Source organism: Pinus tabuliformis, chromosome 3_2, assembly GCF_031772625.1.
Source record: "Pinus tabuliformis cultivar Carrire ecotype Pingquan chromosome 3_2, CPIR1, whole genome shotgun sequence".
NCBI lineage: Eukaryota > Viridiplantae > Streptophyta > Pinopsida > Pinales > Pinaceae > Pinus > Pinus tabuliformis.
Genome location: NC_142302.1, coordinates 232,182,867 through 232,198,894, shown reverse-complemented (window position 1 = coordinate 232,198,894; position 16,028 = coordinate 232,182,867).

Below are 16,028 nucleotides of genomic sequence, written 5' to 3'. Positions count from 1 at the left end.
GTGATATTATGCCTTTGAGCCCATATGAAATTGTGTATGAGGCCATGCAATCGTTTACCAACCCATCTTCAACCAAAATTGACTTAATGAATGTGGTCCGTGGGAATCACTTTTCACATCAAGCTCGGATTCAACGATGTTTTCCGAACTTTCTCACTCTGATAAGCAGATTCGTGAAATCCTATGTGTAGATGATTTACTCCATCAAAGATCTTCGTTCTTACCTGAGAATGATTGTTTTGAAAATGATTTTTCATCAATTTTTACGACTGAATATGTCAAGGAACCTCAGAATCCAATGAAAAATCCTGATTTGGAGTTAAATTTGGGAAACATATCTCGAACTATTCCTATTGATATTTCGGTTAAGCCTGGAATTGTTGAGAACATTCATATAGGTGCTTCGTGTACAGAAGATGAAATTCAAATATATAAGGCCCTATTTCAAGAATTCCGTGACGTGTTTGCCTGGTCCTATGAGGAAATGCTAGTAATTGACCCCGCAATTGTTGTTCATGAAATCAAGACTTACCTGGACGCTAAACCCGTCCGGCAACATTTGCGTCAGATTCACCTGAGAAAAGCTGCTGCTATTAAAGAAGAAGTTGAAAAATTACTCAAAGCAGGTTTCATTTATCCTATCCCGTTAACGGATTGGGTATCGAATATTGTTCCCATTAACAAAAAGGAAGGGACAATAAGAATATGTATCGATTATAGGGACATTAATCGAGCTTGTCTAAAGGACAATTACCCAACTCCCTATATCGATCAAATCATTGATGATTGTGCCAGCAGCGAAATATTCTCCTTCATGGATGGTTTTTCCGGAAACAATCAAATCAATATTCTACCTGTCGATCAACCAAAAACAACTTTCATTTGTCCATGGGGCACATTTGCTTATTGCAAATTACCTTTTGGGCTCAAGAATGCCAAGGCAACTTTTCAAAGGGCCATGTCTTATGTGTTTCATGACATCAAGCACATTGTGCAACCCTATCTCGATGATTTTCCTGCTCATTCATTACATCGCGCTGATCATCTCATCCATCTACGAGCAATCTTTATGAGGTGTAGGCATTATCAGATTAGGTTGAATCCACACAAGTGTGTTTTTTGTATAGAAACGGGTCGATTGTCGGGGTTTGTTGTTTCGAAAGCTAGCATTCGCGTCGATCCCTCGAAGGTCGAAGCTATTGTCAAATTGTCTCCTCCTTCGAGTCTTAACCAACTCCAAAGTTTGCAAGGGAAAGCAAACTTTTTAAGACGATTCATTCCTAACTACGCCGAGGTTACAAAGGGTTTTACCCAGTTGTTGAAACAGAATACTCCATTTTATTGGGATGAGATAGCTCAGAAATCTTTTGATGCACTAAAACACACGTTGACCCATGCACCATTATTGCATCCTCCCAACTACAACCAGGACTACTTCTTGTATCTCGCCGCCTCTCATTCCACCATTGGAATGGTCTTAGTTCAGGAAGATGAATTTGGTACTGAACATGTGATATATTACCTTAGTCAAACTTTAAATCCAACTGAGCTAGAATACCCACATGTGGAGAAATTGGCATTGGCAGCTGTTCAAGCTGTCCAACGTTTTCGTCACTACATTTTACTACGTAAAACTACAGTAATTTCTGATTGCAACCCTATGATCTACATTTTGACCAAGAAATTTCTAGGGGGCAAGTAATCTAAATGGATTGTTATCCTGCAACAGTTCAACTTGGAATTTGTAAAATCTAAGTCTAAGAAATCTTTAGTTTTTGCGGAATTAATGTGTGACTTCCCACGTGCTGACACAGAAACTATGGCGGAGGAGCCCATTGCGGAAAAATCCTTGTTTCTAATAAGTACTTTAGATCCATGGTATGGGGATATCATCATTTACCTCCAGACCCAATACTTTTGGCCAGAAATTTCAAGGTCAGAACGTCGGAAAATACAATTCCAGTCCCAACAGTTCAGGATTATCGGAGATACTTTTTATTGCCGTGGGGCAGACTCTGTTTTTCGACGTTGTTTAACTCATGAGGAAGCTGAAAGGGTTCTAAATGACTCTCACTTTGGAGCGTGTGGCGGTCATATGTCTGGGTATGCCACAACCCAAAAGATATTGTGCGCTGGCTACTTCTGGCCATCTTTGTTTAAAGATTGTATTAACGCGGTTCGAAAATGCCACAATTGCCAAATTTTTGATCGAAAGATGCACGCTCCACCTGCTCCTCTCCACCCTATAATTTCCATTGGTCCTTTTGCCAAATGGGGTATCGATTTTATTACATGTAACCCTCACTCAGCCGGGGGGCATGCGTATATCATCCTTGCGGTAGATTATTTTACCAAGTGGGCCGAGGCGATGCCTACATTTGAGGCAGACAGCAAAACAGCTGCAATTTTCATGTTCAATTATATAATTTCTAGGTTTGGTGTTCGACAAGCGATCATCGCTGATCATGGGCATCATTTTCGAAACGTTATGATGACCGAACTTACAGGCCAGCTTGGCTCGCATCACGATAGTTCAACTCCTTATTATCCACAAGCTAATGGTCTGGTTGAATCCATCAACAAAGTTTTAGTCATCATGATCCGACGAATCATTGGGATTCATCGGTCGAATTGGCATAACATGCTATTTTCAGTGTTTTGGGCATATCGAACCTCAATAAAAACATCAATGGGGTTCACTCCTTTCCAACTAGTTTATGATCTAGAAGCTGTGTTACCCATTGAATGCGAAATCCCGTCATTTCAAATGGCCATCGAGTTACTTCCAGCCACTTTTGAAGAGGAAAAACGTTTGTTATACTTGGCTCAATTAGATGAGAATCGACGTGATGCTGCATTGGCGATCGAAACTCACGCAAAACGTATGAAAGCTCAGTATGATCGAAATGTGACCCCTCAAAATTTTTCGGAAGGAGATCTAGTCTTAGTGTATGATCAAGCTAATGATAAATTAGGAGCTGGAAAATTCGTTCCTATGTGGCATGGTCCCTATGTTGTCAAGTGAAAGCTAGCAAAAGGGGCCTATGAATTGGTAGACTTTGACGGGGACTCTTTGGGTAAACCCATAAATGGTCTTTACCTGAAGAGGTATTATGCTTAAAAGAACGGGTATGGAGATTTTTAGTTAAGATAGTTTTTCTTTCTAGCTGGTGTGTTTTAGTTTAAAAAGTGTGCTTAGCTTAGAGAGTGTTTTTCGTCATCATTCCTGCTTATCTTGGTTTTACTCTTGATATTGCAGATGTCGATGCCTCTCCAAACATACATCAGTTTCGCTGATGGTGCTTGTCGTAATACATGGAACATTTCTTCCGCAACTTGGGTTATCTATTTGCCCTCTAACGAGTTGGTATCTATGCATGGGGTAAGCCTCGGTCAAACAATGAACAACATTGCCGAGTATAGTGCAGTGATTGAGTTATTATCTGAATCTATTTGATTTGGGATTCAGAGTTTGATAGTGAGGTTAGATTCTGAACTCGTTGTATTATAGCTTAATAGAGTGTATGCCATTAGAAATCCAGTATTATTGAGATTATTTTTGAGAGTGCGTCTCTTGGAACGTGAATTTGATTATATTGAATATCAGCATATTCCAAGATCTTTAAATACATTAGCAGATGCAATTGCTTCTCGAATGTTAAGTAGATATTTGCAATAATCATACATGTAAATTTAAAAACATTCCATAACATGATTTACAAGATAAGCTGGTAATAGTGATATATATATATAGGAGTGTGTCAAAAATACATCGTCCTCGATCATAGGTTGAAAAAACACCTTATGATCGACAAAAATGATAAGTACAAAAAGAAAAAATGTCATATGTGCCTACAATAGGCGGTCATCCTATCACTGGTGATGATCTTGATAAGAAACCACTGCACAGGCCACCTTGCAAAGGAACCTCCTAAAAGGTCCTGGGACCCCAATCACATAGCGCTGAAGTCGACAAGGAATGTCATCTATGCTGGTCTCTAGAATGTCTCCCGTCAAGCGCTCTAGATGACTCTCCAACTTGGCCAAGGTCTCTGCTGATTAGTCCTATGGGGCTGGCGTGGCTGCAGCTGGTTGTTTCCTCTCGTAAGGCTGGAGAGCAGCTGGTCGCTGTGGACCGACATCTACATTTGAAACTTTTACTGTCAGTTTTGGGATGATATAAAAAAAAAAAAAAAAATTAAAATAGGAAAATGTTGAAAATGATTTTACCTGAGTCATCCCATTGCTTTCCTGGTGGAAGAGCCATGTCTGGGTCACCACGAAAATCTACCCCAGCATAAGGGAAGCCTTGAATAGAAAAAACCTAGTTTTCCAACCATTGGAAATACTCAGGTTTGAATCGAACAACCTCTGTCCCCTCGTCCGGATGACGGGCCATAACTGCGACCCATCGCATCATTTTGGGCTCTCGAGGAAACCCAGCTCCAACAGTAAGGTGCTGTGGGATCAACATTGGAACCCTCTCCAGACTAAAGCTCACAACCAAAGCCCCATAACCAAAGGTCTTTAGTTGTCCATTCTTGGCTCTGGTCAGTTGGTATTTTACATTAGCCAACACAGCATCGCACCAGTTGAAGATGGTGCCTCGAAAGCAGTTAATTGCCATCCGCATCTGGGATCCGATGGCAATATGTAATGCGGCACTCCCGCAAAGTCTGGTGATAGTAAATGCAATCACCATGAGTTCAAGATGGGATATGGTTTTAATGTCTATCCCTTTGTCTCTAGCCTGGCTATTGCAGAACTCTAGCCGGAGGCTATCGACAGACTGGCCACCTGGCCTAGTCCCGAATAGAGTCAAGTCTTCACCTCTCTTAGGCAAACCAGTCAAGAAGTATACGTCTGCCAGCTTGATTTCGAGCTGGTGGCCACCAATGAAGAAGCACTGGTCCTGTATGCTCCATCTGTCAACTAGCCAATGTAAGAAATCCACCTGGGCCCTCATGCCAGGTATGGCCCAGAATTTGTATAAGCCGCATGCCTTCAATGCATCAATCGAAGGTTGGTGATTCAGTGCGGCAAGATCCACGTCCTCATGCTCCCGTTCACGCCAATCTAGCATGATGTACACTCTACATCCAACAAAAAGACAAATTAGAATGCTAGAAATTAAATTGTTTGGGTCAAATTTGAGAATTTTTGGGTTAAAAACCCTTGCTGTGGGGACCGCACCCTCTGTGTTAGAGACAGTGTGTGGGTCCGCACCTTGCCTACATGGAAGGTGCAGACCCCTGACAATTTCCCCATTGAGAAAAATTCGGGGTCCGCAGGCTGCCAGTGTTATGCCTGCGGGCCCCCGCGTGCAGGTTTTTAGCCTAAAAACCCTCCAAAAAATGAAATAAAAACCTAAAACAAAAAATGAAACGATTGAAATTGAAGAGTAGGATGATGTGGATTACCTGGAGAAGACGACGTTCGATTCCAATGGTTGGATTTTCCGTAATATTCATGGGAAGTTTCTGAACAAAAGCACTATTTTCTCACCCAAATCTCAAACGGTAAAAATGAATTGACGAAAGTGAGGGGTCCCCCTCGAAGATATCGGTCACCTACGAGAGGGGGAGCCCAAGATCAACTACTTGGAAAGGGAGGTTGGACCAATCAGTTTCAAAAGCCCGGCTCAAGGTCAAGGACACAGAGAAGGGGGAAGGAGCGGCACCCTCATCACCACCAAGGACAAAGCAGGCAGAGCCACCAAAAGTAGGAAAGAAAGAGAGTATTCTGGAGCCTATTTCTCGGCCAAGGACAAGGAGCCAGAGCAAAATTGCTCAAGGATGAGCAAATTTTTTAGCTGGGGGGTGATGATGAGCCCCAGTTTTTGGTAACAATTTGGGCTCATTTGGCCTACTTACCTTGCTCAATCCTTCATCTTTTAACACTTATGCATTCATTTCTTAGTATATTCGTGTTATTTGTAGGAAGAAGGGCAGGCATTATATCTATGTGGCTAATACATGATGATTTCAGGTTTTCTGGCATTAAAGAGAGCAAAGACCACGCAAATGGAGACAAGGAGACAAAAAAGGTGGCATTGCGGGTTCATAGGGAGGTTGTCCACAGTCTTGATGACCTTCCTCGTGATTTCCACCTTAACTCCGAGCTCCAACAGTTCTCCCCAACGAGCTTAAAGGCAGCCAACAGATTCTACAGGAACAACAGTTTAACTTTCAATTGGACAGCCAAGCTCCACGAATTGAGGAAGCCAGCTTGATCTTCATTATGTATAAATATGAAGGCTGCAGCCTTTGATAGAAGCTTTTTGAACTTTTGAACTACTGTTGCACTTTCTAAGCACGAGCTACAACTCGGTTTTTGCTCTTTGTAAGCCAGTTTTGGCATGATGTTAGACTCATGATTATTTAATAAAGGCAGGCAGCTTTGGATTCAATTCTGAGTTTTTAAGGGAGCTATAGCTCTCAGGTTAGGGCCCAACCTGAGAGCAATAGACCTCCTCTTCCTTGTATTGTTACTTGTTTTCCTTTCAACACTTTATTTCTTTGCTTTGACATGCATTTGAAAAAAACACAGTCTGCTGATTTAATTTCTTTAATGTGATTGATAGGATTAGTTTATGGTTAAAGTGCTTTTAGTTGCTTAGATTAGAGTAGGAGGATTGTAATTCATTAGAGCTCCAAAAAAGGTTGATAGTGCACTCGCTGCCATCTCTGTTTAGAGATTGGGGGTGTGGGCTGTACCAACCACCAAAAAACGCAGTCTTATGCTTTCATGCAAACTGCCACACAGTCATTTCAATTGTAGATCCATCCATGCATTCTGATCTTGAGCACTACTTCTTTGTTCCAACACCATGCACGATTTTTCTCCACAATTTACATTGCTGTTCATTGATTTAATAACACAGTTAGAATAGGTTGATGGAATTCTTGGTTTTGTGCAAGACATAGAGGATTTGTTTCTTTTAAATTGCAAAGCATCACTTGATTGTGTTCTTCTTCTTCTTAACCACGCCTAAAGCCACTTGCTCGACCTCTGTTCAGCTCGTTAGCCTTCCAACCCTTCTACTTCTCACGTAGCTCCATCTTTGGTTTTTCCTTGCTTCCACCCTTCTATCCACCAACCAACTGTACCCACTCTTTCCTCATCTCATATCTCTGTCCCTGAGCCATCACAAGCTCCCTATCCATCCTACCTATCCATCCATACAACTCCTCCACTCCTCCATCACCCAAAACTCCAACTGTCGAACATCCTGTAGAAGTTAGCAGACTTCCTGTAGAAATCCCGAGCTTCCTGTAGGATCCCCTGCAGACATCTTGTAGGAGCCTGCAAACTCAATTTCCGAGCATCTGAACGTTGTGGACTCTTGTGGAATGATGTTAGGGATCCCTTGGAACCTCTCCTAGCCCTCTTGACCTTTTCCAAGCCTTCCTCCCTTTGAACTACCCCTGCACAGTCAAGACCTAGTAAGAAGCACAATCACAATAACTCCACCCACTTGAGCAAAAATACAAAAATGAGTTCTTTTCAATGAAAGTAGTTTAAATTCATGCATCTCATCTCACTAGAAGTAATGGCATCATTTTTGGACATTTGCACTCCCACCATTGCATCATAGAGAATAAGCTAGTCAGATTAGGGTTTACTAGGGTTTCCATGTTTTGGTTGGCTTTCAGTTCATTCTTGCAAAGTAGATTAATTTCCTTTGAGATAGCCTTCATCCATCATTTAGAAAGCTTCTTCTGAGAACATATAGAAGTTGGCTTGAGCCCTAGCGGACTTGTGCCAGCTAACCAAGTGACAGTTGCGACAAGAGCTAGTACTTGTGCATACAGCACCGTCGCTTCCAAGTTTGTTACGAACTACCGGGTTGATAAAATTAGAGATAGGAAGCTCCAGGAGTTGTATCATTATTGCTACAATACTGGAGCCCACCAAGAAGTTTGGACAAGCACTGCAATAGCTATTTTGCAACTTTTGTAGGTTGGTAGGGCATGATGAGCATACTTGCAGGCAAGGAAAATTTTAAGGATGGAAAATTTTCTTGAAGTTTAAAACATTGGCGAATCTCACTAATCCCTAATATGCAAATTATAAATGTTTATTGATATATTTGTAAAATTAATCAAATTTATAATTATTTTATATATAGTCTCTATATAATGTTGGCGATTTTCAAGGTAAAATAATTTTATATTCTAAAATTTGGGCGAATCGTCTTTTATAAAATTGAAAATTGGCGAATCTCTTTTGTGGAAAAATCATGGAAAATTAGCCCACTGGGCGAACATTAGCCCCTAAAATTTTCCATGCTTGCAGGAGCTATGAACTGGTGATGGATAGGACTCCCACCTATAGGGTTCAGGCTGAAACATGGCCCCTTGACTAGAGCACAGGGATGGCGTGGACATGATTTCAGGGGCACAGAAGAGGCCAAGGTGGAGGATGACCTGGTAGAGTTCAAGGACAATTGATTTTCTACAATTGCAGGGGACCAAGACACTATGCCCGTGATTGCACTAATCCAATGCGTCCCTCATGCAAGTATTGCACACTATTTTATCATGAAACGAATGACTGTCCTATGCTGATAGCTAGGATACATGACAAAGGGGCATTACCACATCCGCTGACTCAGAACTTTTAGATTATGTGGTCTGAGCCGCACGAGGAAGATCAAAACGTAAATATGGTACTTAGAAGTGGAATCGTGACTGGAGATGACAAGGGGAAACTGCCAGAAGATAGTACATGGGTTCACAAAGCCCTTAAAAAGGAGGCTGAGTTTGATTTGGGGCATGCTCCTGAAGCCTTCATGGAAGATGAGAAGAGCTTCGCTGAGGCCTCCACCTTAGGAAGCAAGGATAAGCCTCAGTAGGAGATGGACCCCTCTATGCTCACAACTTTTATGGAAACCTGTATGAAGTTACTGCACAATAGTAAGGTTGTGAAAGGGTTACAAGAACTCATCAATAGATGTGTTGGAACCGCGCCAAGTGAGCTGCGTGTAGTACAAAAGATTGGAAAGCATAAAACAAGGATAGGATGAGAGATGAGACTTACCTATAGATAGGAGAGTATGAAATGGATCAGGTAATTTTGGACTTGGGTTCAGATGAAAATTTCCTACCAAAAAAGACTTGGGAGTGAATGGGGAGACCTATAATGCAATGGTCTCTAATTCACATAAGGATGGTGAATAAATAGAAGATCATCACCATGGGGTGGCTGCAAGGGGTGACCGTGGATATTGAGGGAGCGAGCGCTCTAGCTGACTTTGAAGTAATAGAGATAGGGGATGACAACAATCCCTATCCTGCAATCCTGGGAATTGACTGGGCTACTAATATGAATGGGGTAATCAATTTGAATAAGCGAGAGATGATCTTTGAGAATAATTCACTACGTGTAATAGTACCCCTTAATAATACTGAAGGATCATGCTTTACTGAACCTGTCCGTGATTATGAGAGTGATGACGACCTGGAATATATCTATAAGATAACAACGCAAGACCAAGATTGGGTGAATCCCACCGTGGATGGATGGATTACATGGGATCGTGAGATTTCTTGCACTTCTGACTCTGATGAAGAAATAGAACACTGGAAGAATCAGTTACATGAAGTAACTACGATGAATTGCAACATGATGACCTGGTCGCTGCGTTGTGTGTCATCAGAGGTAAGAAATATACCTATTTATGATGGTATGAATGAGGTAGATATATTTTTGGATGCAGTTGAAAGAGAGGTACTAGAAAAGCAACGCTTCTAGGCCTTGGACTGGGCACTGTGCGCTACGTCCGCAAGATGGTGGGGTACGCATAAGGTAAGCTTTGATGATTGGCGTGAATGTAGGAGAATGATGAGAACATGTTTGGAAAGCCTAAGATGTGACTAATAGGAAAGTATGATGGGTAGAACGATTTGTGTGTGCATCTGGCAAAATGGACCCAGGCTTATGGAGAAAAGCCCCAACCTGAGTGAGTGCACCTATTCTGTCATACCATGGATGTTATCCCAATGAATTGGTATATAGAAATAGAGATCTACCATTAGATAGGAGAATGGGATATCCTATGTGAAGGATTCATGATGACATTGAGTTTTGATGATGGGTTTGACAGTATTGATGAAGCGCTACAAGAAGTGAAAGCATTAATATTTAGGATACTGCAAGATCCTTTAGACCTGACTCGACCTGAATGGGCTACTTAGCTGAGTCGCTCGTTGGATGTTATAATGTAACTATTGAGGAAGAGGATGATGATCTATGGAAGATTAAAATTCTGGAAATAGAAGGTCACCGTGAGGTTCAAGGGCCACAAATTGAGAACCCTGATATAACCGTGTCATTGAAAATGAAACATGTAAACATTGGTACAGAGGCAGAACCAAAATTCACAAATATTGGAGATTACTGGGATGATGCGACGATGGATAAGGTCGCTAAAATGCTCCACGAATACCAGGACTTATTCCCTATCAAGTTCACGGATCTAAAAGGAATAATCGGGGAACTAGGAATGATCAAGATCATGTTAAAGCCCAACGTGAAGCCAGTTTAGCAAAGGCCTTACCATCTCAATCTAAAATATAAGGAGAAGGTCTGCTTAGAGCTAGACAACATGCTCAGGGCAGGCATCATTGAGCCTATGGATGAATTTGATTGGGTAAGCCCAATGGTGGTGCAAGAGAAGAAGCATAAGGATGAGATAAGGATATGCGTGGATCTCAGAAAACTGAATGACTCTTGTGTGCATGATCCTTTCCCGAATCTGTTCACAGATGAAGTGTTGGACAATGTAGGTAGCCATGAAGCATATTCCTTCACTGATGGGTTCTCTGGGTACCACCAAATCAAAATTGCACTGGAGGATAGGAGAAAGACAACCTTCGCAACTGAGTGGGGTTGTTTTATATACATTGTATTGCTGTTTGGATTGAAGAATGCACCTGCAATGTTTTCATGCATGGTTGTTGTGGCATTCAAGGAATTTATTCATAAGTTCCTAGAGGTATATTTTGATGACTAGACTGTATTTTGGCTAGTTAAGCACCATGTAGCAAGCTTGCGCCCGATGCTAGATACACGTCGAAGATACTAGATCGCACTCAATCTCAAGAAGTGTCTATTCTGCATTCCTTCTGGGAACCTATTGGGGCATGTGGTTTGTAGACAAGGATGGTATACCCTGTGAAGATCGCAGTAATACTGACCTTGGAAGCACCGAGGAGTGTGAAACAGTTGTTCGCTACTCTGGTACATATGGGATATTATAGAAAGTTTATCAAAAGATATGCTCAGATCACTGTGCCTATGGATAAATTTTTGAAGAAGGATGTCACATTCTGTTAGAATGATGACTGTAAGAAGAGCTTGGAGATATTCAAAGAAAAGATGGTTACCACATCGATTCTAGTCTTCTCGGACTAGAAGAAAGAGCTTCATGTAGATGTTGGCACGTCACGTATAGTGCTGGGAGCAGTATTGACACGGGCTAGTGGTGAAGGCTTGGACCATCCTATCGTTTTTTCTAGCCATATATTATCCAAAGAATAGAAGAACTATTCTACCACTAAGCGCGAGGAGCTAGCTATAGTGTATGCACTCCAAAAGTATAGGAACTACTTGTTAGGAGACCATTTTAAGATGTATACAGATCACTCTGCTGAAGTACTTGGTCAATAAGCATGTGTTGGGGGGCCAAATCTGTAGATGGCTCTTATTATTCCAAGAGTATGATTTTGAAGTTGTTGTGAAGCCTAGACGATTGAACGCAAGACCAGAACATCTATCGTGCATCAAAACAGGAGAGGAACCTACTAACTTGGAAGAAGGATTGCCTGACACACAACTATTTACACAACATGTCGTGGATGGTCATTTTGAGGATATATCCACTTCCTAATAACAATAACTGCACCTGAAGGATACATTGTCTAGTAAAATAAGGAATTAGTGGTGTGCGCGGCTGATTTATATGTCATTGATGTGCATCTATACGAGATGGGGACTGATGAGATATTGTGACGATATGTACCTGAGTTCAAAATAAGCATCATCCTTGCGGACACTGATGGGGGCACCGCAGGAGGACATTATGCAGGGAGAGAAACCACGCAGAAGATTCTATGCACAGGGTTGTGGTGGCCAATCCTTCACCAGGATTCAAAAGCATATTGCAAGGCATTTGACATATGTCAAAGAATAAACAGGCCATCATAAAGGGATGAAATGCCTTTGAATCCACAAATGACGTTGCAACCCTTTGAGAAGTGGGCAATAGATTTTGTAGGACCCATTCAGCCACAAGGGAAGACAGGAGCAAGGTACATTATCACTGCAAAAAAATATTTGACTCGTTGGGTAGAAGTGCAGCTGGTGAAGGATTGCACGGGCATGACTGCCATGAAGTTCCTATTTGAGGATGTACTGATGCGATTTGGATGTTCAAATATCTTGATGAGTGATTGTTATAGACATTTTTGTGCCTCGCGACATGGAGCATGAAATGTCAATAATTACAGGGATCCTCAGTCCCTAAACATGTTGTTCTTACCCCTAAAAGAACAAGGTCATCAAACCACAGCACTTCCAATCAGTTCTCCACCTGAAAACACTTCAAAACAGGTTAATTTTGGATCATGTCAGCTGCTACACTGAGCATCTGCGCTGGAATGCAACTGCTCCTCCTTGTACCTGTGCTGGAAGTCAAATCTAATGAAGGCTACCTGCGCTGGGCGAGATTGGCCAAGTGGCACAGTCATTCTGCAAGGTGTCAACTGCCCAGGAAGCTTCCAAACTGACACTTGGTTCATGAGATTCGCCCTGTGATGAGTAAGAGGTACTTGATCACCATGTGTAAGCAAGGATCTCCAAGTGGACTCAAGAACTGAAGATTAACTGAAGAGGGAGAGGACACTAGTCAGCTCTATGCCAGCCTCAAGCTGACTCATCCTCTCTTCTTCTCTCCTATATATAGAGCTCTTCTATGAGGTCTAAGGAGGCTGGAATTTTGTGTAAAGCAAGGAGGTGCTGTTGGTTTACAGTTAGAGCTATTGGGTGATTGTTTTACTAGAGGTGAAGAGGAGAGTTCTTGCTGCTGGCGAGGTGCTGCTGGATTGGAGCCATCAATGGTTGTAACCTTCTCAGAACCCTGTTACTTCTATCAATAAAGTTTTGCATGTTCTCCTATATACTTGTATTGCATTGATGTATTGTATTTACTTGTATATTTGATTCACTCTAATCCATGCATCAGTTATGAGTACATGTATCTTGTAGTTTCCTCTCTTGTTTTGTGCAGGATCTGTGTGTAGCTGGACCGGCAAAGAGAGCAAGGAGCTGGGAAAAAGAGACAAAGAGAGAGGATAAGGATCGACTAAGCGAAAGACACCAGGTTGGTTAATCTTTTCTCCCTTCTCTCTGTACTTTCATAAAGGAAAATATCAAAGCTTTACTTTCAGTTGTTGCTAAAGACTGTCACCTTTAGAGTAGGGATAGGGTCATCCGAGTCGGATACTTTTCCCCACAACAAACTGGCGACTCCGCTGGGGAGCCTAGTATCTTGTTGGTGTTTGTAGAATCTTTGCTATTCATTTCCTGAACCAAAGAGTACCAAATCGAAAAGCTTTTGACTATATCAAAAGCGAAGTAGAGGGGCTGCTACTCTTGCTCATTTATTGAGCAGATTCATGATTTGAAGAGCTGATCTACAAAAGACTCTTTACTCTTTGTGATAGCTTTTCATCCTCTTGATCATCCCTTAGCCTGTACTTGACCTATAGCTTTTTATTTCAGCAAAAACAGTGCATTTTTGAGCTTCTTATGACCCGGAATTCCTTGTAAACGCAACTCTCGTGTCTCAGTGCAGGCTGTCCACAGGCAGTCTGCATTCCAGCGCAGGTACTCCCTTCGGGAACTGCGCTGAGAGTCAATTTGACAGACCAGAGCCTGCGCTGATCCAGTTAGGCTATGTCTTCCTGAGGTTTCCCACTGTGTTTGAGCCCTGTTTTCACTGTTATTTTGCTGCTGATTGCTTGTCATTGTACTTGCTGTAAACCAACTTTCCTTGACATTATTCCGCCTCAGTTGTGTGATGAAACTGTGATTGTTCTTTCAGTATTTCTTGCTTCAGTTACAGTTTTCCCATTGTGAAAAGCGAACCAGTATAGCTGTGGCCTCTTAAATCCTGAACTGTAAAAGTGTCTTTGTGATCTTAAGAGCTAGTTTTATTACTGTTCATGGCTGTTTGAGTTTGTTTGTTTTTCATCTTATGGTTTGAATTCATATATTTTTAGTGTCGAAACAAGTGCTTGTGAAGCATCTTTTCATTTTAGACAAAACTTGTTTGTTTACGCTTCAAATTGAATTCAAAAATTATACAACAGTTTCCTTTTGTCTACATCAACATTAAGGGAAAAGAAAAGAAATACATGCATCTTGCATTTGCATTTTTGATAAGTTTGCGTGTCTGATCTAGGAGAAAGTGCATTAGTTTGTGCTTTGTGCTCTGTGTGGAAAGATATTGTTTTTCTCTCCCCTCAGTAGTTAGGATTTTCAAAGCTAAAAAGATTGTGAAAGCTTGCTTATCATTTTAGCTGCATTTAGGGATTTGTACCAATACATCTCGTGGTGATCCTGAAAGACAAACTGATAAACAAGATCAACTTAAAATATATTGAATGAATCTAAAAACGCATTGTAACATAACGCTCACAATAGAGGTCTAGGTAGAGACGTGTTCCGGCGTCGTTAAACGTAGTGACTGTCGATCTCTACGAAGGTGGGTGATTCCTCCTGAGGGACGATAGCACTAATACGGACTTGAGCTCCCGCGTACCGTCGCGTATATTGGGAGACCCCTATAGGCAATTATCCTTTATCCTTAGGAAGCCGTGTCGACCGCCCTACTGATCGCGATGCAGTGAACACAGCATTCACGAAGATCGACCACCCGTACCGTAAAACGTATTCTGTGGTTTCGCGAAAGGTTTGGCACACCCTCTGCCTAGATCTCCAGAGCAGTTTCTTTTGGCCCTTTTCAAACTCTATAACTGAAAAGGTCCAACCGAGCATTTGTCACTTCGGGCTCGTTAATACATCGAAGGCGACTAGAGTCATCTTTAGCTTTTTCTCGACTCTTAAAACATGAAAAAGCAAAGTTGTGTCTAAAAGCGTCTAATAAAATTCATTCAATACGGAAACATAATTCCCCTTTTGTATTTTAGTTGATCAAGTAATCCGCAACCGTGGAGGAAAGTCAATTAAAACTCCGTCGTTCGGGGAGACTTGCGAGTCAACCGCCTTTGTCTCCGGAAACGAGAGTAGTACGGACGAAGCGAACTCGCTGGACCAGGTCAAAATCTCCTTTTAAAGTTAGAACGGAAGTTCCAACAACATCTGAGATTCTGGTCACTCCCAATATTTCTGGAATCCCTGCCTCTATTGAAGAAGTTCAACAGCAACAGAAGGACAGTTGTACTGATCCTAGTCTGAAGACAAGTACTTGCATAACTGAACCAGTTCCATCTGAAACCGGTCCACAGAGTCTTGTTGTTCAAACAACTGTCGCTGTCGAAGCAACCCCTTCTTCGGCACCAGAAATCTTTTACGGACCTGACGGTCTTCCTCTTCCTCCTGGTCTGATTGCAATAGAGGAAATCGTAGAGGACCAGCAAGCAAATACTCCAACTCATTTTGGAGTAGGTACCACTCTTTTTCCTTCTGCATCAGAAGTTTGTCCATCGCCACAGGAAGTTCCTGTAGAATCGATAGGCAGTTTATTGGATAGACTTAAAATGTCTGAACAACCGTCGACATCTAGAACTGTGCCAAACGACACAGCGATAGCAGAAGCTCCTGCTGCCAACCCAACGATGTTTGCCGGCATACCAGCCGTCCCGACTAGCTCTCATCAGCTAGAAGGAGTCCACCCAGGGACTATTATGACAACTTGGTCTATTCCAGTTTGTTCTTCCGGTATAATACCCGGTAATTCTTATGTTGAAACTAGACAAATTGATCCCTTTGGGAATCAGTTT